A 24415-nucleotide genomic window follows, 5' to 3' on the forward strand; every position below is an offset into this window, starting at 1 on the left:
TCGTCAACCGCGCCCTTCACAAGCTGGCACTCCAACGGTGAGACGAGCTGGCTAAGAAGGAGATGGAAGAGCTAGAGGATTCCTCAGATGAGGAGGATGCCATTGGTGGTGACGATGATGGGGATGAGGCTCTCACACTGGATGGATGAGGCAGGTGCACTCGGGAGGCCCTCATAGCTGCCAGATTTGTGGAGGATGATGACGACATGCAGTGAGGGGTCCCAACAGATCCTCACATCGCAGTTATGAATGTTTGACTCCAGTCTGCCTTATGGCAGCATGCATACCCTCTGACAGAATGCTCCTGTCATGGAGATGCAGTGGAGGCCCTAATAGCTGCTCGATTGCAGGAGGATGATGACAACATGCAGTGAGAACACTCCATAGATCTTCACACAGCCTCTGAGAATGTCAGACTCGTGTCTGGCCGAGGGCAGCTCGCTTGCACTCCGTGATCAGGGACATCTCAGGGACACAACCATGAAACTTTAGATGCATCTGATGCTATGTCTGCCTTCAGTACCTCAGCCCTTCAGGCGCTGGTGCACAACATCACTGGTCACAGATGCTGGTGTGATGGAGGCCAGCCCACCTTAAAGGTGCTGAGAGCACACAGAGAGTATGACAGAACTCTGTGGCACCTGCCCACTACACTCTGGCAGCAATGACCAGCACCGCTGAGGTGCAGGAATCAGTAATGTTTCCAGTGAGTGTGAGGCCGGACCATCACTGTGGTCTGAAGGCTGCACAGAGCACAGGGAAGAGGCCCTGGACTGAGACACCTGCCTTTTATCTTGTGCAGAAAGGTTTCACATCTTGAGCTCCTCGGGGACATGAGCGACACGAACACTGTTCATCAAAACAAGAAGCCACAGGCCGGGTGACATTCTGAGGAGTTTATTGACAATAGTGAACAGAATGTACAAGTGATCAATACCCAGGCTGCACAACTACTTTTACCGAACTTTCCTAACTCTGCCGCTACGTCTTAGTTCTCCCCGGACATCCACAGTGGAGGTGGAGGCAGCCTGCTGACTGTGATGCCCTGTCTGTGATGACTTTGGCGGGCATCCTCTGGAGGGCCGAGACTTGGAGGGCCCCAGCCTGCTTTCGGGGTCCTGCTGTGTGGCAGTGTCACCCTCCTAGGCCTGTGAAGCTGGAGCTGCAGATCTCACAGGAAGAGGGGATTCAGATGGGCCGGACACTCTCAGAGTCACCTGGGTGGATGGCCCCGGAGTGTACACCTGCTGACTCTCCTCCCTATGGGTGCCCGAGGGCCCCTGACTGACTCCGTGAGTAGAAGGGGTAGCTGGAGTGAGATGGGGCTGCCCAGCACTCCTCTCGTGTACACACAATTGGAGGCCAACTATGGCATCAGCGATGGAGTTAAGCCTGTGCAGCAGTGCAGGAGCGAATACCTGGAGCAAGGTCTCCATGGCGGCCACCATCCTGCCAGTGTTGACCTCAGTGCATTGCAATGCTGGCGCTATCACCTCAGATTTAAGACGGATGGACTCCTCCATCATGCCTTGCAATCTGAGGAGTGTAGCAGATATCCCTTCCTGATGTTCCTGAGCTTGCCTTTGCAGCTCCAGCAGCTATATCCAGAGTCCAGATGCTCGTCATCTGGCTCAGACCCAGCAACGTTCTGGTCTCGAGCAGCCCTCTGGGGGCCTGGTAAGTCCTTGCCTCCGCCTGCTGTGGATCAGACAGTGTGATGTACTCACCAGGTTATGGTCCCGAGGCCACTCTAAAGCTCGGTCCCACCGAGGTGTGTCTCTCTGCGCTGGTGGAGGGTGTGGGTGAGCGCTGTGACAGGTTTTCAGGGAGGGTGCCTTCAGATTGCTCTCCAGAGGTTTCTTCGGGGCTTGATTGAGGACCTGGGTCATGGACTCTGTCAGTTGTTTGACAGTTGTGCCTGTGAAAGCAAGGGGAGATAATTAGTGCATGGCATTGGCCTGTGGAAGAGGACACATCACTCATGGCATGGTTGTCTGATGGATGTTGCACTGCTGGATCCTCACTTGGTAGAGCAGCGCCGACCTCACCGTCAGCACAGGACTGGTCCCGGTCATCACTGGTCAGCTGGACGCTCTGTTTTTGAATTCTGTTAGAACTTCGATCTCCGGCACCCCTCCACCTTTCCCTCCTGTTGTGAGCCAGTTTGTCCTGCATGGATAGAGGTGGGGAGAGTGTATCAGGATGCCTGCCGGGCCAGATGATAAGTATGCCTGGCCTGTGTGTGTGGTGAGTGGTCCCATGATTGGGATGAGGACAATGACGGTGTGTGTGAAAGAGTGAATGGTGATGTCCCTTGCACTGACAGTGAGTCAGGGCCCTGTGGATGTGTGATGGGTTTGTGAGTGTGTGAGTTGGGAGTGATGAGAATAGTGACTTATCCTGGTGAAACGGAGGAGATCATTCATCCTTTTGCAGCACTGGGTGCCTGTCCTCCTCTGCAGGGTGTTTGCACTGACCACTGCTGCCACCGCCTCCCGTGCCGGGTTGGTGACTTTGCTACCCATCCTGCGGCCAGAGTGGGGGTAGAGCACATCCTAGTGGGCCTCAATGACATCCAGCAGTCGCTCGAGGGACCCGTCATTGAAGCTAGGGGCTGCAGTCTTTTTTCCTTTGCTGGCCATGTCTCCTAGGCAGCGGTGGTGAGCTGGTGGCGATGAGCGCTTTGCTGGTGGCTGCCTTTTAAAGATGGCAGCCGGTGTGATGCAACAGCGGGGTGATGGTGAGCGGGCAAATGAGATCCTGCTCACCATGGAAATGGCGTGTTTCGCAGGAATTAATAAATAATGAGGCGGGCACGGGACGATGCGACGTGAAATCTCGCCATTTTTGTCAGTGTGCAGGACTCCATTTTATCCGTCCGCTACCGCACTTCTGGGAAAATTTGGTCCTATGTCTTTGGGGTAAGTGGCAAGTGGATGTTTAGGATGGCCCCATGAGAGGAAAGTAGGAGGGGGGAGGGTGAGGCAGGGAAACCCAGGCCAGGTAAAGCCATGACTTTCCAGAGAAGCAGCCTTCCTCCTCCTAACCCTACAAAGGAAAGCTTTATGCTTACCTAAGAACCTCTTCTGTCTTCGAACAGCTGTAGACCTGCTTCTCCCTGGTGGGAAAGTTGAGGGGGTTTCCTCCCTTAGGCCCTGGTTTGCATAAGGGTCCAATCAGTGTAAAAACCCTGAGATTGCAGCAAATCCCACAGCTCTTGCAGTCTGGTTTGCTCCGGCCATGCAGGACTGCGCGCATTGGGGAGTTTTATTGAAAAGGGTATCGGTCACCTCCCTTATGCGTTTGTGTGTCACCGATTGTGAGATTTCACAAAGAACCCCTGTGGAATCCTGGCAGAATCCACAGACAAAATGTTCAGTGCAGCAGTGACCTTCAGGGCCACTGACATTGGATGCCCTCCAAGTCCATGCGGTGTCAGTTCCTCATGGTGAGTGTGGCAAATCTGAGTTACCAAATCCCTAAACAAGCGAAGGCATCTGCAGCACTGTCTTTTGCTCATCTCCGTGTATGAGCTGTGTCTTCTGCAGGCCCTTGATCCCACCAAATGTCTTTGTGGATTGGCCCCCCTTCATCAGCATCTGGGTCTACATGGGGCCCAGCTGGCTTTTGTTCCCTGAGCTGTGCCAATCGGTGATGGGCTCTCCTCCTCCTCATTCTAATAAAAAATATCAAGAAGACAGCAGCAGAATTGCACTCAACCACAATCTGTTACCTCATGACCTGGCATATCCCCCACTCTACCATCAACACCAAGCCAGGGGATTAACATTGGTTCAATGAAGAGTGCAGGAGGGCATGCCAGGAGGAGCACCAGACATACCTAAAAATGAGATGTCAACCTGGTGAAGCAATATACAGGACTACTTGCGTGCCAAACAGCATAAGCAGCAAGTGATAGACAGAGCTAAGCGGTTCCACAACCAACGGATCAGATCTAAGCTCTGCAGTCCTGCCACATCCAGTTGTGAATGGTGGTGGACAATTAAACAACTCACTGGAGGAGGAGGCTCCAGAAATATCCCCATCCTGAATGATGGGGGTGCTCAACACATCAGTGCAAAAGATAAGGCTGACGCATTCGCAACAATCTTCAGCCAGAAGTACCGAGTGGATGATCCATCACAGCCTCCTCCAGAGGACCCCAGCATCACAGATGCCAATCATCAGCCAATTTGAATCACTCCACGTGATACCAAGAAACAGCTGAAGGCACTGGATAGTGCAAAGGCTACTGGCACTACGTGACCCTAGCCAAGCTGGTCCAATACAGCTTCAACACTCAACACTGGCATCTACCCAGCAAAGTGGAAAATTGCCCAGGTATGTCCTGTACACAACAAGCAGGACAAATGAAATTTGACAATTGCTGCTTCATCAGTCTACTCTCGATCGTCAGTAAAGTGATGGAAGGTATCATCAATAGTGCTATCAAGCAGCGCTTGCTTAGTAATAATCTGCTCACTGATGCTCAGTTTGGGTTCCGCCAGGGCCACTCAGCTCCTGACCTCATTACAGCTTCTGACCTCACACAATTGGTTAAAACATGGACAAAGGAGCTGAACTCTGGAGGTGAGGTAAGAGTCACTACCCTTGACATCAAGAATGCATTTGACCAAGTGTGGCATCAAGGTGCCCTCGCAAAACTGGAGTCAATGGGAATCAGGAAGAAAACTCTCCAGTGGTTGGAGGAAGATGGATGTAGTTGTTAGAGGTCAATCATCTCAGTTACAGGACAGCACTGAAGGAGTTCCTCAGTGTAGTGTCCTAGGCCCAGCCATCTTTAGCTGCTTCATCAATGACTTTCCTTCCATCATAAGGTCAGAAGTGGGGATGATTGCACAATGTTCAGCATCATTCGCGACTCCTCAGATACTGAAGCAGTTCACATCCAAATGCAGCAAGACTTGGACAATACCCCGGCTTGGGCTGACAAGTGGCAAGTAACATTCACGCCACACAAGTGCCAGGCAATGACCATCTCCAACAAGAGAGAATCTAACCATTGCCCCTCGACTTTCAATGGCATTACCTCAATCCCCCACTATCAACATCCTGGGAGTTACCATTGACCAGAAACTGAACTGGACTAGCCATTTAAATACTGTGGCTACACGAGCAGGTCAGAGGCTAGGAATCCTGCGGTGAGTAACTCACCTCCTGACTCCCCAAAGCCTGTCCACCATCTACAAGGCACAAGTGAAGAGTGTGATGGAATACTCTCCACTTGCCTGATGAGTGCAGCTCCAGCAACACTGAAGAAGCTTGACACCATCCAGGACAAAGCAGCCTGCTTGATTGGCACCCCATCCACAAACATTCACTCCCTCCACCACTGATGCACAGTGGCAGCAGTGTGTACCATCTACAAGATGCACTGCAGAAATTCACCAAGGCTCCTTAGGCAGCACTTCCCAAACCCATGACCATTACCATCTAGAAGGACAAGGGCAGGAGATAGACGGGAATACCACCACCTGGAAGTTCCCCTCCAAGACACTCACCATGCTGACTTGGAAACATATTGCTGTTCCTTCACTGTCGCTGGGTCGAAATCCTGGAACTCCCTTCCCAACAGTTGTGTGGGTGCACCTACACCAAAGGGACTGCAGCAGTTCAAGAAGGCAGCTCACCACCAGCTTCTCAAGGGCAAGTAGGGATGGGCAATAAATGCTGGCCCAGCCAGCGACCCCCATCCCATAAATGAATTTTTAAAAAAGCATTCCCTGCAGCCTGCATTCACCACTCCACCATGTTTCTGTGAATGGATACAATTGAGCAATTGATGGTAGTTCCTGTGGAATGATCTCCCTCCATATACAAGCCAGCTATGCAGTCTCCGGCGTTTGACTTTCCCTTCATCTTGCATACCAAGGCCACCCCTTGCAGGATGATATCATCCTGGATGACAGCAGGTGGCTGAGCTTTCACATCATATGTGACATAAAAATTAACAGCGAAGGACTTCATTAACATCAAAAGACCCAAGTCCTAGGATTCACAGCTAGCCTTGTGTTGGTTGCCTCCAGTGGCCTTGACAATAACTATGGTTACCCTTTTCTTGCACTTATGCCCTGACTGCAAGTATGATGCCTTGAGTGCCATGACCAGTGCACTGGGAACATGGAAGCTTGTAGGGCCCATGCAGCCTCTGCACAGTAGACATGGCTATTGATTCTTGGAACCTGCATCAATTCTGACATGCCTCTGTAAGGATCAGATGCCAATGCAAACCATATGCACCGCAGTACCTAAACTTCATGAATTGCCACCCGAATGTGCACCATTAGTAAAGGAGCCAAGCTCATCCATTGTGCATTAGACCCTCGAGTGCAGCACTCAGCTGAGCCATGCTCTCCATGGTTAGAGCAGGACACTTATAGGGTGACCCTTCTATCAGCCAAGAATTTCTGTGCTGAACTCCACCCACATACCTGAGACCCCTCACTGACCGAATGTTTCCTAGCTTGTTTGTCAAACTGCGTCATTGCAAGGTGAACTTCGAAATGGCACTGCTGGCCTTCATCTGGAAGACCAGCTTCCAACCTTCCAACCCACCAAGTCCCTCCTGCCTTTCTGCATCCTCACTGCCTCCTAATTCCCCTTCGTCCTATCACTATTCAGCTTCCCTTGAACCCATCAGTATCCACACTGATATTCCTGTACCTCCCCGGACCCTTGATGTTGATGTTCCTACGCCCTTTGTTGACCTGACACCCCTCTCCCCCACCCTACTCAAGGCCACATGCACCCTGACTTTCCAAGACCTCCCCCATGAGACCATCCAATACCCCAATGACTTTTCAGCTAATGACTTACAGGATACTAATGCCTGCCCTGGCCATGACTGTGCCATCTGCCTCGCAGCACCATGACTCTAACCCCCAGGGCCAAAGCCCTTAGATGACTGATCACACCCTGCATACTATGCTGTGGAAGGCTGTCTATGCCCAGAGAGGCCTTCCCCTGCCCAAGACTGGGACCAAGACATGAGTGCCATCCAGAGCCTTCCAACATGGTCCGCACAGCTTCAGGACAGTCTGTTCAATATGCCCCCAACTGCATAACCTCAGCCCCGGGACAGTCTCTTACTCTTCCTTGGATAGCCTTATAACTTTTGCCCCAGGACAGTGTTTCAGCTCTGTTCATTGACCACCCCCTAGCCCTGCCTCTGCCATCCCTCTTCCCTCCTGTGTCCCACATGCGCCCACCCTCCCCAAGTCCTGCCTCCACCTTCCCCCAAATTCCTGCCTTCCCCCTCCCCTCCCATGTTCCACATCCCCGACCCCCTGGTCCTGCCCCAGTCTCCTCCCCTATCACCCCTGCACCCCACTCCCACCAAGGTCCTGCCTTCCTTCTCCTCTCTTGTGTTCCAGCCTAGTCCTGCTTTAGCCTTCCCTCTCCTTTCCTGCATTCTCCAACCCCCTCCCTGCTGCTATTGCCTTTTGCTGCAAGCACCTGAAATCTCGCAGCAATGCTCTTAAATGCAGGCAAAAGCACTGTCTACATATTTCAAAGTCATTGATGAACTGAAGTTCATCAGGTGCATGCCACTTATATGCAGTCAGGAAATAGACCGTTTAATTATCTACTGGCGGGCCACTTAATTTGGATGGGGAATGTGATTCCAGTGAGTTGGCCTTGTAATGAGCATTCATGAGATGCAGATTTGGTTCCTGACATAGATTAGCAGGAAACTCGACCTTGAACCTGCCATCAAAGTTGGGAGAAAAAATTCCAAAGTAATTTCCCGCCGGCAGGAAACTGGCTTTTTCCATTATGCCAATTTTAATGCCCCTGCCTGCAATGATTCCCACCACTTGCAGCAGTGGAAATTTCCACCCACAGAGTCTACAGAACTGTCAGCGATTGTGGATAAGGTAAACCTAGATTGAAACCAGAGAGAGGTCATGTGACCCAGTTTTGGGTGTAAAAAGATATTGGATTTGAACTAATAGTCAGGGAGAGACTGCCACAGGGCAACAGCCTTACTCTCACTCTCTTTCTCTGAAACCTCTCTCATCACAGCTGAGCTGTTTGTGATTTGGAAACCCGCCAGAAGACCTCATTGCTGCAAACCAAGAGTTCTTAAAGGAGGATTCCAAATCAACACCACTGTCTCAATGAGAAAAGAGAATCCACCAGCCATGACTGCAGACTGACTGCTTCAGTGAGAAATCCAAGTATCAGTAGCTACTGTGGAAAGTGACCTTTCAGCTATAAACAAACATCCAGACAATCCGTGCATATATTTTTTCTGGATACTTTTTACTTGGTCAAGTTTTTAAGAACTGATACTATGCAGAATTTTATTTATTTTAAGCATGCTTGAGGTGGGGGGTGGGTGTTTGCTGTGTGTGTGTGTGTGTTGTTTTTGCATTAGCTGGACATATTTGCACATTTTACACCTTTTGTACACTTCTGCATCTTTCCCTGAGTGAATTTTAGCAATATAACTAACTCTTGACATCTTAACTTAAGGAACCTGGCTGGCTTATTTCTTACACAGAGCTGTACACAGTTAAGAACATGTTGAAATGGTCATATCACTTTTTTCTATTCAAACTCTGTTATAATGAACCCAAGAGTGGGAGAAAGAGAGGAGTCAGTTAACCTCCCCACCCCAATCTGGTCATAACAACATATTACTGAAAAGTATTTATAACTCTCTGCTATCCCAGCAGCAGTCTAGGCTCCCAGTGCTTTAAATAAAAAATGAATGTTCATCCTGCATTGATTTAAGCACAGGTGCTTGAGAGAAAGTATCCATTATGTGAATTATTATGTGACTTTGTTAATGATAACATCCTTCAGCTAGCTATAACAATTCCTGTGCCTCCCACTCACAAAGCTGTTTCAAAGTTGTTTTGTAATTATCATTTTCATCCCTCTTCCTCAGAAACTGCTAAGAATATCAGTCCTGTTCATTCATCCACCAAGCAGGCTGAGGGGTGGGGAATGAATTAATCTTTGACTTTGCGGTTTTCACTTTCCCATTTTCAATTAAGGTCACTGTAATGGGAAGCGTAATTATAACGTTCATGAGATGAAAAGTGTATCAGGACCGGCTGCTGGGAGGAAGGCATGTTAAAACAAAATGTCCTAATGCATCACCCAAGTTCAGTGCTGAATTCAGGAGTCTAATATGTTACCCTATAGCATTCTTGACTGCTGTAATATTCTGACGATCATTGTGAGTAGACTTCAATGGAGGCACACATTTTGATATGTGGAACAGGTGTTTAGAAAGTAAAATAATAAACCTAGGTGAAAGTGTCATGAGAAAACCTGTATTGATTGCATTTAGCCTCACAAACAGTTTTGTGAATCTTTCTTACAACTTTTCTGAACAGCAGGGAACCAAGACTAATGCCTGGGGGATTTCTACTGTTCACAGCACCCCGATGACAATGTTAAGGAAAACTTGCTCTGTGAACTTACTTCCCTTTCGAAAGGCTGTCACTATCCAACTTAATTCCAGACAATGATTGTCACTGAACAATGGATTGGAAAACATCATGGAACCTAGAATGTGATTATGATGGAGTAGAGCTACTGCAGTAGAAATCCAGTTAGATTGTACAGCTTTTGATCCATATACATTGTTGCTCTGCATTGAATTTTCATTGAATTTATTGCTTTTATAAATGAATTAATCCTTGAGAAATTCTGAAATCAGCAGACATTAAAAGTATATCATTTCCCATATATCTTAAATTGGTGTGGACATGTGTACTTTTCTTTTTAGAAGTCTTCAATTTCACTTTTTGCTTCCTTATTTCACTTGTAGACAAGTCACCTTTCACCATCTAGGAAGGGAGGATTGGCTCAGCCACATCACCAGATGATATGAAGGAGGATGGACTGAATTATGGGTCCACTGATTGTCTTTGCAATTGCAGTAGGCAGAAGGAAGACTGTATTATGTAAAATACTGGGCTTTCCTTCCTGGAAGCTCAATTCAAATCCAGCCCAGGCAGGTGGGATGGAAGACTCTTCTGTCCGTTAACTGTAATGGATCCTACATGGAATAAATTTGTACAGCCTTGATCCTATTTGTAGTTGACATAGGCACACAAGATGAAGGTGGCACCAACTAACACTAAATTGACTTCCTTTGTTCTAAGTTGTTAAAAGATGGCTGATGTGAAGGATGGAAAATGCACTTTGTCACAGAAGAAGGAGCTTTATTCTGTATTGCATTATGCTACACCTGGTCTAGGAGTGTTAGGTGTTGACCTAGGTGCCTTAAATATAAAGTATTCCATTCTGCAAAGCATTTTATTCCTCACCAAGTTAAATCCTATAGATGCATGGAGCATTATATACTTATCCTTCACCTTGATAAGCACCAAAAAAAAGGTTTGTTTTAAATGAAAAATAAATGAAAGAAATTTGCACATATATGGCACCTTTCATGACATCAGGATGTTTGAATATGCTTTATTGTTATTAAGGGTTATTGAAATCTAATCACTGTCGCAATGTAGGAAATGCTGCAGAATGTTGTGCACAGCAATCTCCTTCAAAGAACATTGAGATAAATGACCAGATTGTCTGTGTTTTTAGGGGTGAGCATTGGAGGATAAATATTGTTTAGGACACTAGAACTCTAAAAAATGAATTAACACCTACAGGAACTTCACCTTACAAACCAAATCAAGGATACAGACTCTTTGGGAACTTAGTGCTGGGTAACAACTGAACTTTCTGCTAATAAGTCTTCACACAGTGAGATAAGAGCGTACACAGGTTCATGCACTCATTTGAAATTTCACTCTTCACTATTTAGTAGATATGTTAATTTAAATTTAGTGAGTGACTTTGGTAAAGTGGAGTACCAAGGACCACTAAGAGAATGCAAGAGGATTGACCATGTGACAGTACTGACCAATCACTGTACAGCGCAGACAACTGGTTAACTGTAAGTCTAGAGCTGGAGGTTGTTGTGGGAGCACGCAAGGATTTGCCCTCTGTTGCAATAAACAATCACAGTTTGCTTTTATGTTGGTCTCTCTCCGTTATTGATAGTGAGCATCAACTAACAGGTGTATATGAATGCATGTAATTCAAGTTTACTCGACTAGTGAGCCCATAGAATCAAGATGTAAAACTGGCGACGAGGATGAAAATAGCAGAAAATAACACTCTGAGTGAGAGTCCACAAGATGGGTGAGCAAAACATTAGAAAGAGAATCTGTACTCTGTTGTAAAATAGATGGCAGTCACAGAAGCCCCGGTAAGCCAAACACCTGAATCATCATTAACTGAGGAGCCACCGGAAGCGGAGTCCCCTTGTAGTTGTTCATGATGCCGCAGTTCGGGCGTATCGATCCATTTGACCCCATTTCAGATGACCAGTCTCAGTATGTCGAACACCTAGCGTTCTTATTTATCGCTAACGACATTGCAAGGGAGGAAAAGAAGAGGGTGATTCTTTCATCCACATGCAGGAGCAAATATACGGACTGATCTGCAACCTCACATCACCTAACGCCCCCGACTCAAAGGCTTTCGACAAGTTACTAAAAATTGTACAAAATCACCTGAGACCAAAGCCCTCAATCACTATGCAGCACTTCAAGTTCAATTCAAGCAGCAGGCTTCCAGGGGAGAGAATGGCTGACTATGTTGCCATTTTAAAGGCATGAACTGAACATTGCGAATTCGAAACATCTATTAGTGAAATGTTGAGAGGCCGACTGATATGCGGGATTGCAGACGATACTATTCCAAGATGTTTGCTAGCCAAAGCTTATCTAGACTTTAACAAGGCATTAGAATTAGCCACAGCCATGGAGAGTGCTGTTAGAAATTCAGAAGCTATAAGAGATGCACAAAATGGCACTGTCCATCTGGTAGGGTGGGATAGACTGGCAATAAAAAGCGCAAAAACATCGGACCCCACAGAAAGGTGGGAAATACCCGCTATGTACAGATTAGTGAAAAAGAGCAGTACTACAGTGAAAACCACAAAATAAATGAGAGAAATGCATCCAGGCATCCAGTGGGCAATTGACAATTCAAACAAGTCGAATGCTTTTCCTGCCACCACTGTGGTCACATAATGCAGCACTGCGGAGATAGGCTGAGGCAGCATTTTAAAGACAAAGGGAGAAATCGTGAAATATGTCTCATGGAAGAACCAGAAGAAATAGAATCAGACATCCATTCATTATATTACCTGAAAGTGGGCAGAACCGAGCCAATCCAAGTAATCATTATAGTCACTGGACAACCCATTAAGATACTGGAGCATCGATGTCCGTCATTGGAGAACATACATTCAGATACTTGAATAAAGGAACCCATCCTTTAAGATTGGAAGTTTCGGACATTAAACTGAGAACAGACACGGGTGAAGAAATAAGAATGAAAGGGTTATGTCAAGTCTCAGTGAAATATGGAGATTAATCTGAAAGGTTGCCCTGGATAGTAGTAGCTGAAGAGTGCCCCAGCTTAATAGGCGCAACTGGCTAGAAAAGATTAAATTGAAACGGGCTGAAATTTTTCAAATTACAACAAAAGGCTTATAGGAATTGCTGCAAAAGTATGCTTCCATTTTCAATGAAGAGTTAGGAAGGATTCGAGGGCTACAGGCCAGAATCCATGTCGACCCAAACGCAACCCGCAGATTTATAAGAGTCAGACCAGTCCCTTATGCTCTACAGGACAAGGTTGAAACTGAACTGGACAGATTGGAAAAATTGGGCATCCTACAACCAGTGCAATTTTCTGAGTGGGCGGCACCCTTCACATCTGTACTGAAACCAGACCAAAGTGTGTGTTTATGCGGTGACTATAAGCTAACTGTCAATAAAGTAGCCAGATTCGATAGACACCCAATAACCGAGATTGAGGAATTGTATTTGAAGTTGGCAGGGAGTACCACATATTCGACATTAGTCATGAGCCATGCCTACCAGCAGGTAGAGTGGGAAAAGGACTCTAGGGAATTCATCACCATTAACACGAACTGAGGATTGTATCAATACACACGTCTACCCTTTGGGGTCTCCTCGGCGTGTGCTATTTTCCAAAGAACAATGGAAAACTTGCTCTAAGGATTTCCCCATGTTATCGTTTACTTGGATGATGTATTGGTCAAGGGACTGACAGATGATGAACACTTAGCAAATCTAGAAGAGGTGCCAAAATGCTTCACACCAGCAGGGGTACGTTTGAAACTAGAGAAGTCTCTGTTTCAAATTAAGGAAGTAGTTTCCTTGGGCCACAAGGTTGATGCACAGGGCCTGCGTCCTGTGGAAGAAAAAGTCCAGGCCATTTGTGAAGCACTTGCCCCGAAAAATACCACAGGGTTTAAGGCCTTCTTAGGCATGGTAAAGCATTATGGCCGATTCCTCCCAAATCTCTCAGCTGTGCTGGCCTCATTGTACAGCCTGCGTAAGAAGAACCAGAAATGGAGTTGGCAAGCCCTGCACCAGGATGCCCTCCTGAAAGTGAAGCGATTGTTAAGATTGTGAGCCTTGTTGGTCCACTTTGAACACAAGAAGTAATTAATGTTAACATGCGACGCACCCCCTCATGGAATAGTGGCTGTCCTTTCACAACGGATGGTGGATGGCTCCGAACGACCCATTGGTTATACATCTCAGTGTCACAGAGCAACGAAATTCCCAAATTGAAAAAGAGGGCTTAGATATTGTGTTTGGCATCCGTAAGTTTCTCCATGGTCACCACTTCCATATTATAACCAACAACAAGCTCCTACTGGGATTATTTGGAGAAGATAAAGCGATACCCCCATCACATCAGCTCACATCCAGAGATGGGCACTAATATTAGCTGCCTACGAATACACTTTTGTTCACTGTTTGGGTAGTCCCATCGCACATGCAGACACACTAAGCTGCCTTCCCCGCCACCTAATAACGGGGAGGCTCCGATTCCCCAGGAACCGGTCTTAGTGCTAAATTCTCTAGATTCCTCCCCTGCTCAGACCAGACAAATCCATGGGTGGACAAGCCAGGAGCCACTATTCTCTAACGCCTGGGAGCAGATCTTGAATGGTTGGTTGGATGGATCTAAATCCGAGGAGATGAAGCCCTATTCTGATCACAAATATGAACCCTCCTGCCAGAATGGCATATTATTCTGGGGAGAAAGGGCTATCGTGCCCCCAAGGGGGCGCAGGCTGTTATTAGCCGAGCTACATAGTGCTCACCCGGACATTAGCAGAATGAAGATGCTCACATGCAGCTATTTGTGGTGGCCAGTCATGGACTTGGATATCGAAATCCTGGTCAAAGCTGTCCTCAATGCCAGCAGGTGCAAAAGCTCCCACCCCGCTTAGCTCCATTCACCCAAGGGGATGGCTGGAGCGGCCACGGGTGCGCCTCCACGTCGATTACATGGGATTTCTTCGATTTCTTGGGCAAAATGTTCCGTTTACTGATTGACTCCCACTCCAAATGGATGGACGTCTATGAAGTCCAGTCGTCCACGTCGGCTGCCACCATAGACCGATTGTGGCAGAGTTTGCAGTGCATGGGTTGCCGGAGGTCCTTGTGTTCAACAACGGGACCACTTTTACCAGTGGGGAGCTCTGCAGGTTCACGATCCTTAACGGCATTACCCATATCAAAACCTCACCCTACTGCCCAGCATCAAACAACATGGCTGAACGGGCAGTCCAAACCTTTAAATCCACGATGAAAAAGATGGAAGGGGATTCTATTGGCACGAGGTTATCCCAGTTCTTGTTCGCATACCAGACCACGCCACACACAACTACCGGCATTGCCCCTGCAGAACTACTAACAAAGAGACGCCCCTTCACCCGCCTGATCCTTAGCGGCCAAATTTAGAGGGGAGGGTGGAGAAAAGCCAAGAGGTGCAAAAGACCAGGCATGATGGGCATGGTCGCGAAAGAACTTTCACGGTGGGAGATAGTTGTCCTCGCGAAGAACTTTGGCGATGTCTGCCAGGTGAGGTGAGTGTAGTAACTGGACTTCTCTCCTATAATGTATCGGTAAATGGCCGAATAACTAGATGACATGTCGATCCTCTCTGCAAAAGAACACCAGCCCCACAAGAAGAAACGCAGTTTTCATCCACGCTTGAGTCTGTGCCGCGTGTAGAGGACAGGTTACAAGATTTGGAACTACCGGTGGGGCCTGCAGGACCCGAAGGGGTCGGGGAGACAAATCTGCCAATTTCCACTGAGGAACCTGGTGGACAACCATCCCCTCGGAAAAACCAGCCGAGGTTATTGAACTGCGACGCTCAACACGTCCGAGAAAGCCTCCTGGGAGACTTGATCTATAAATAGTTATTACTGTAAATAGTTCACATGTTATTATGTCTGTAAACTGTATTTTTTAAGTAAAGGGGGAGGGATGTAGTAAAGTGGAGTACCATGTACCTTTAAGAGAATGCAGGTGGACTAACCATGTGACAGTACTGACCAGTCACTGCACAGCGCAGGCTACTGGTTAACTGTAAGTCTAGAGCTGGAGGTGGTTGTGGCAGCATGCAAGGATTTAGTGCTCTGCTTTCTTTTGCAATAAACAATCAGAATTTGTTCTTATGTCAGTCTATCTCTGTTATTGAGAGTGAGCATCAACTAACAGATGTATATGAAGGCGTGCAATTTGAGTTTACTTGACTAGTGAACTCATAGACTCAAGATGTAAAAGTGACCATCTCCAATAAAACAGCAAAGAAAGGAATCTCAGCCATTAGTTTCTTTTTTTGAAATATTTTAAAAACTTTTAAAGATCTCTTTTTTTATCCTTTTTCCCCAAACCACACCATGCCCCCATGCCCCAACAGGGCCATCTGTCACTTGTTTCTGTGTTGTGCTTTCATAGAGCGCTGACCCTTGTTCTGCTATTAACACATTCTGCTATCTTACCTTTATGCCACTCTCAGCACCTTCTTTATTCTTTAAAACTATCATTAACACTCCCTTTGTCTTGTGTCCATGACATCTTTGTCTATCTCTCCTAGCTCCCACCTATCCCTGACCTTCTATTTTGCTCCACCTGCTCCACTCCCTGTAAGCAGTAAGCATAAAATCTATCACATTTCTACTTCTTTTTAGCTCTGAAGAAGTCATGGGGCTCAAAATGTAAACTCTATTTCTCTCTCCAAAGATGCTACCAAACTGCTGAGTTTTTCCAGCATTTTCTGTTTTTATTTTGTATTATATAAGTTTCCAGCATTTGTAAAGAATTATCCGGTAGTACAATATCAAAACCATGGGTTATGATGATGCCACTCTAAGCCTTCAATGAGATTACTGCCATGCAATCATTTCCAGATACTCAATACTCATTACATTACAATACTCTTACAATGATTAAAACACAGATTTAACCTCTCAGGGAGGATATTCTCACACAAACTGAATGAAGCTTCTTGGCTGGCATTAATATCACTCATCAGCAGAAATTCAATTTCCCTGCAGCAGTAGACCAGGCTTAGGCTTATGCTTAGAATGGCTAGAAATAATGCTGTTGTACATTGTTCAAGGCTAGGAACAATTGCAAATTTTGGAGTTCAAGTGACAATAAAGGTGACAAATTTCACTTTGTTTATTGTAATCACAACCATCTATTCTCGATAGAACTGGTGATTGATGCATAATGTCCTCATAGGGAATGAACAAGAAACTGAAAATTAAGCTGCGTTTTAATCTGCTGCTGCCCTATTTTAGGAAATTTGTTAAAACTTGTTCTTATGTGCAGGTAGTAAAATCTAAATTAATGCATAAGGCACAAATCTACAGATTTTGTTATGATAATTTCTCAGGACTGCTGATATTATTAGGTGTAAGCTAATACGGCTGCTATATTGGCTCCAAAAAAAATCTTGCATACGGTTTCTGCCCTGCACTGTTAATTGATGCTCTCCAGAGCACTATGTTTGGCATGGGAGCTTTGGAAGAGTACTGTTTTGCCAAAACAGGACCAGCACTGACTGACAGGCATTACAAATTAGTTATGAGATTCCTGCAGGCAGAAAACCTAAATGTCAGTCTTGAGTCTTTATTCATAGACCTCCAAACACATTAACTGTGAAGTTGAATAAATGACAAATAATCCCAGGTGGGAAATGGAGCCCAGGTGTTTAGCAGACTATGGAATTGAGTACCAAGAACCTGAAATAGAATGGGGCAAATATCAACTTAAACTGCGCATTCAGACATCGCAATCCCAAATGAAATAGAATTCTGCCCTAAATGCTTTCTGTTAACAAGTCATGTATCATCTTGGAAGAAGAAAGAGAGGCAGCTCATCGTAGTAAGTAGTTTGTCTCTCAGCACTACATTGCATTAACATTGTTTTCAATCTCGCCGAGCCCTGAAGGCTGAAGGCATTTTTCATCTAAATCCTTCAAGGTCTGGTTAGACACTTTCACATCTCAGTGAGGGAATATGGGTCAGAAGGAAAACCAAAAGTCTGAGTCTAAAACAAGGATACAAGATGGTAAACCTGTTCACATATTTGAAGATGAGTGGCATGCGGTTCAAATTATTGATATTTAGAAATTAACATGCCCCACTAAAAAAACTTAAATTGAACATGCATGCATCGCCCACTTGTAGGGTTTAAGACCAGTAACATCAAACATCTACAATGAAGAAATTCACCCAAAATTATTTACGATATATGGTATTTGCATATTGTTAACTGAACATTAGATGACTCAGATGGGAGTAAACACATTTTGACAATTACACTCCAAGCTTTATTCTTGTATTGCTTTATTTATTTGTTGAAGAGAAGATTCTAGAAGATCAGGAAATAAAAGTAACTAGTAATTGCCAATTTGAGTGTTATTCTGGCTTTAAAAATGGAGCTCATTCCTTGCGGAGGTGACATGAACCCAGCACAGCTCACACTGCAAGAAAGTGAAGGGTGAAATGTGATAAAGACAGGTGCCCTAAGGCTAGCATTAAAATACATTCCTTTGGGGTTGCTTTAAGTCATTATGCAATAATTTTTAAATATTGTTTAAAACCGTAAAATTCATTAGTCTAACTCCATATTAATTACAAAGGAAAACAAACAGAAAATACTGGCTTCACTTAGCAGGTTACGTAGATGCAGAGGTTCTGGAAAATAATTAAACTTTTATTAACCTTAAGGTCTAAGAAACAAGAAAGCAAAGAGTCTGTTGAATTCCAGTACAGTGCATGCTGATTAGTGTAGACATGTTGAAGTAAAAGGGTAATGCCTCCATTTTAATAGTGTTCAAAGGAATTTCATGTGACTGTGTTGTGTTCATGAACTGATCTTCATGTGTCAAAATTTCAAAGCCATTGCAATCTCCTTCTGCCAGCTTCCCCTTCCCCATCTTCTGTAAACTTCAGCTGCTTTAAAGTGTTGCTGTCTCTAGCCTATTCCACGCCAAGTTCTGCTCACCCGTCATCTTTGTCCTTGCTGACCGACATTTCCTCTCAATCCTTCAACACCTGAAATTTACAATTTTCATCTTCTTGCTGAAACCCCTACATGTTCTCATCTTTCCCCTGGGACATCTGTGGCGTAGGTAGGAAGCTCCTGTCAAAAATAGATGGGGTATTTAAATATTATATGAATATACGAAAAAGGAGCAGAAGTAGACTATTCGGCCCATCGAGCCTGCTTTGGCATTCAATAACATCAAGGCTGATCTGTTTGTATTACTAATTCCACATTCCCATCTACCCCCGATGCCCTTTGATTCTTTGCCTAACAAGAATCTATTTACTCTGTCTTAAAGATATTCAATGACCCCACTTCCACCACCTTCTGAGGCAAAGAGTTCCAAAGTTGTGGGCCAGACCTTGCCGGAGTGAAGCATACTGTATCCTTCAGGTAGAAATTGTTTGCTCTCCAACTTGCTGGAAGGGCGAGCTGCTAAATCTGTCATTAGGCCAATGGACCATTTAGGACATTAGTGAACAATGGGACCAACAGTTTATCTCCTCACGCAATGCACTTATGAATTGATACAGAGCAATGACGGAGAAGAAGGGGAAAATGGAGTCAAATCAGGTACAGAAGGACAAATAACAAGAGGGAAAGAAAGACTGTATTAAAAGAGAGAAAAAGTGTTGGAAAAGAAAACAAGTGTTTTTAATTTTAAATTGTAGAGATTTCTAAGCACAGTTGGCTTCATGCAGAAATGAGAATCGCCTGTTTAAATTATTCCGGTGAAATTTTTTGTTAGTTAATCTCTTCTGCCTTCCACCCAATCACAGACCTTCTCTTTTGTTCTTCCTGACCCCCCCCCCCCCCCCCCCACTGGTTACTGGCTTAAAAACTCTTACATTTCTATCTTTCTTCTCTTTTGATGAAAGATCGCTGACTTGAAACGTTAACTCTGGCCGGAATTTTCCAGCTCTCATGCCGGCGGGATCTCCCGGTCTAGCCGATGTGAACGAACAGTTCAATGGCTCGCTGACCCTGCCTTGGCAAGGATGGAAAATTCCAGCTCCCGTTTCTCTCTACAGATGCTGCCTGACCTGATGAATATTTCCAGAACTTTTTGTTTTTTATTTTAAATTATTCCAATTCTGGGCCAGGGAGATTGATTGGCTTCGTGTTAACAATTAACATGTCATTAAGAATTAAGGCACTTACCCTATTAATCATGAATCTGAAATTTCTGTGGTGAGTTTAATGGGAAATTAATGAGCAAATCCAGTACATGCTTACAAATAGCAGTGGGTGATTGTGGTGGCAGGGGGGTGTCTTCTAAGGGAGCTGGTGCTTTCTTGAAGCAAATGGTGGAGCAGCATGAATAAACCAGCAAGTTATAGAGATTTGCAATCATTCTCTATCTCTTTATTCTCTGAACTTGTTGGCCAATTTTCACATTAATAACAGCCTGCACCGTTTAAACCACCATTATTTTTCCAGCAAGATTTGGCCCATTATATCCCATCCCAATATTCTTTCATTGGATTCCTCAAGGCTTGGCCAAATACCAGTCAAGTGAAGAGTGTGTTAAAGGCTGTGGGGCTGGCCTTTTGATCAAAAGATCTGTAATGTTCATAGCAGTTGGTTTTGTTCTATATGAAATTAACATAATTAGATTGTACCTAACTGCAGCCAGGAATGTTAAATTCAAATACTGTTGACATTTTGTTCAGAACTTATTTTGAAATGGGCAAGTGAACGGATGTACATGACAGTTAAAAAAACTGCCTCTGTTTGATGTTGCTGAATTCAGACTGTTACAAAGAAGCAATCAGGGGTATTCTGCAGACCTTAGTGAATAAAACATTGTTTGTTTAATTGGTAAATGTATAGGTCACTAAATCTGGAAGCATGAAATCTAAAGGAAAAATTAGTCTACGCATCATTGCTTTTAATGCACTGAGCAGTCAGTTTGTATGTCAAAAGAGGAATGGCTGATATTGGATTGAAACCTTTTTGAATGACTTGAGAGCCAATTGCTTTTTTCTTCAAATACACCCTTGATTATAGAAAACTATGTTAATATTCCTGAAAATATAATGGCATTGTTTTGTTCAGTACTGTTGTTGAATAATGTTGAGCCTTGAAATTGTACAAAAGCCGGTAGGATCAGTTCACTAGCATATTCTGTAGAAACTATGTACTGTTATGAAAATTGAGTGCATGTCTTTATTGAACGGGGAAATTTTTTTATTCTTTCATGTGATGTGGGAATCACTGGTTAGGCCAACATTTATTGTCCATCTCTAATTGCACTTCAGAAGGTGCTGGTGAGCTGCCTTCTTGAATCACGGGAGTCCCATGCAGTGTAGGTAGTCTCATAATATTGTTAATAGGGAGCTCCAGGATTTTGATCCAGCGACAGTGAAGGAGGCTTGTGGGGGTGATCTTGCAGGTGGCATGTTCCCATGCATCTGCTGTCCTTGTCCTTCTAAGTGGAAGACATCACGGGTTTGGAAGGTGCTGTTGAAGGAGCTTTGGTGAGTTGCTGCAATCACCATGCATACAGTACACACTGGTGTCACTGTGCATCTGTGATGGAGGGATTGAATGTTTGGGTTGGTGGATGGGGTGTCAATCAAGCAGGCTGCTTTGTCCTGGATGGCTTGAGTGTTGTTAGAGCCTTACTCATCCAGGCAAGTGCAGAGTATTCTATCACATTCCTGCCTTGGGCCTTGTACAAGGTGGACAGGCTTTGGGGAGTCAGGGGGTGAATTACTGGCTTCAGAATTCCCAGCCTCTGACCTGCTCTTGTAGCCACAGTATTTATATGGCTGTTCTAGTTCAGCTTCTAGTCAATAGTAACCCCCAGGATATTAATGGTGGGAGATTTGGCAATGGTAATGCCATTGAATGTCAAATGAAGGTGGTTGGATTCTCTCTTGTTGGAGATCATCATTGTCTGGCACTTGTGTGGTGAGAATGTCACTTGCCAGTTATCAGCCCAACACTGGTTGTTGCCCAGGTCTTCCTGCGTATGGATACAGACTGCTTCAGCATCTAAGGAGTTGTAAATGGTACTGAACTGTGCAATCATCAGCGAACATCGCAATTCTGATCTTATGATGGAGGGAAGGTCACTGATGAAGCAGCTGCGGATGGTTGGGCCTAGGACACTATCCTGAAGAGCTCCTGCTGCAAAGTGGGGATTGAGATGATTGGCCTCTAACAAACACAATATCTTCTTTTGCGCTAGGTATGATTCCAACCAGTGGATAGTTTTCCCTCTGATTCCCTCTGACTCCAGTTTCACTAAGGCCCCTTGACGCCAGTCAGTCAAATGCTGCTTTGATGCCAAGGGCAGTCACGTTAACCTCACGTTCTGTTCTGTTGTCCATATTTGAACCTAGGCTATAATGAGGTCAGGAACCAGGTTGCCATGACGGAATCCAAACTGAGCATGGGTAAGTAGATGATTGCTGTGTACATGCCACTTGTTATCACCTTTGGTGATATCTTTCATCACATTGCTGATGATTGAGAGGAGGCTGATGGGGCAGTAACCGGCCAATGGGATTTGTCCTGCTTTTTCTGGACAGGATATACCACATTGTCAGGCAGATGTAGGTGTTGTAGCTGTTTTGGAATGGCTTGGCTAGGGGCACACCTAGTTCTGGAGCACAAGTCTTCAGTATTATTGCTGGGATGTTGTCAGGGCCCATAGCCTTTGCTGTATCCAGTGTCTTCAGCCGCTTCTTGATTTGTAGAGTGAATTGAATTGGCTGAAGATGGGGTCTGTGACGCTGGGGACCTCAGGAGGAGGTTTAGATGAATCATTCACTTAGCACTTCTGGCTGAAGATGATTGCAAGTGATTTAGCCTTATCTTTTGCACTGATGTGCTGGGCTCCCTCATCATTATGGATAGAGATATTGGTGGAGCCTCCTCGTCCTGTTAGTTGTTTAATTGTCCACCACCCATTCAGGACCTGATGTGGCAGGGCTGCAGGGCTTTGATCTGAGCTGTTGGCTGTGGGATTGCTTAGTTTTGTCCGTCACTTGCTGTTTACACTGTTTGGCATGCAAGTAATCCTATGTTGTAGCTTCACCAGGTTGACACCTTATTTTTAGGTATGCCTGATGCTGCTCCTGGCCTGCCCTCCAGCACTCTTCATCGAAGCAGGGTTGATCTCTCAGCTTGATGGTGATGAAAGAGTGAAGGATTGTGTCTGAGTTTAAAGTTTGTGGTTGAAAACAATTCTTCTGCTGCTGATGGCCCACAGCACCTCATGGATGTCCAATTTTGAGCTGCCAGATCTGTTCTGAATCTATTCCATTTAGCATGGTGGTACTGCCACACAACACAATGCGGGGTATGCTCAGTGTGAAGACGGGGCTTGGTCTTCACAAGGACTGTGTGGTCATCACTCCTACTAATGCTGTTATGAACAGATGCATCTGTGACAGGTAGATTGGTGAGGACCGAGTCTAGTAGGTTTCTCCTACTTATTGGTTCCCTCAGCACCTTCCACAGACCCAGGCCAGGATTTCCCCCTCAGCGATTTGGGGGTGGGGCCCGCTTGCTGACAGGAAAATGACACGGGATGATGTCGGGAGGAATCCCCGATGTCATCCCAGGCCATTTAAATTTTTAGGAAGGCGGGCGGACAGCGAAATCAGCTGTCCGCCCGCTGACCTCTCAATGGCCAATTGAGGCCATTGACAGGCTAATTAAAGTACTTAAAGACCTGCCCGGCCAACCTTAAGGCTGGCGGGTAGGCCAGGAGCCCCAGCGAGCTCCAGATTATTCATGAAACTTCATCCACTGGTGGGATGAAGTTTCATGTCCGTTTTGTACAAAAATAATAAAGTTTATGTGTTCTTTATTAACATGTCCCATCTCGTGTGACATTGTCACATGAGGGGGACATGTTAATAATTTTTTAATATTTCTATTTTTAAAGTTTTTACCACTGTCACTGGTCTCCCTGAGACAGGACTTTGCCTCAGGGAGAAGTGCGCTCTTTCGTGCGCATGCGTGAAAGAGCGCACTTTGACAGATGGGGAATCCCTTCACCCCCCCGCACAGGAAGCGCATAGCGCTTCCCATCGGGGATGCCGCTGGGCGGGCCTTAATTGGCCCGCCCACTTAAAATGGCGGGGGGCCCCATTTCATTGGCAGGAGTCGGCTGCCCGCCCCCCGCCAAGCCGGTGGGGCCCGCCCGCCATCCAAGGGCAAGATTTTGCCCCCAGTCTGGTAGATGTGTCCTTCGGGACTCAGCCGAGTCAATCAGTAGTGGTGCTGCCGAGTCACTCTTGGTTATGGACATTGGAATCCCCAGCCAGAGTGCATTTTGTGCCCTTGCCACCCGCCCTCAGTGCTTCCTCCAAGTGGTGTTTAACATAGAGGAGCACTGATTCATCAGCAGGGGGAAGGAGGTAGGTTGTAATCAGTAGGAGTTTCCATGATTGACTTAATGTCATGAGACTTCATGGGGCCTAAAGTCAGTGGCAACTTCCTCCCAACTGCATATGACTGTGCTACCACCTCTGCTGGGTCTGATAGACATTAGGATGGCAATGATAGTGTCTGGGACATTGGCTGTAAGGTATCATTCTGTGAGTATGCCTATTTTGGGCTGTTGCTTGACTAGTGTGTGGGACAGCTCTCCCAATTTTAACACAACTCCCCAGTTGTTAGTAAAGAGGATTTAGCAGAGTTGACAGGGCTGGGTTTTCCGTTGTCATTTCCGGTGCCTAAGTTGACGCCAGATGAGCTGTCTGGTTTAATTCCTTTTTGACTTTTCTTTGGCTATTTGGTACAACTGAGTGGCTTGCTAGGCCATTTCAAAGGGCAGTTAAAAATCAACCATATTTCTGTATGTTTGGAGTCACAAATAGGACAGACCAGATAAGGACAGCAGATTTCCTTCCCTAAAGGACATTAGTGAACCCAATGGGTTTTTAGAACAATAAAGGATAGATTCAGCACAGAATCACAGAATTATTACAGCATAGAAGGAG

Source organism: Cetorhinus maximus, chromosome 11 (assembly GCF_964194155.1).
Source record: "Cetorhinus maximus chromosome 11, sCetMax3.hap1.1, whole genome shotgun sequence".
Classification (NCBI taxonomy): Eukaryota; Metazoa; Chordata; class Chondrichthyes; order Lamniformes; family Cetorhinidae; genus Cetorhinus; species Cetorhinus maximus.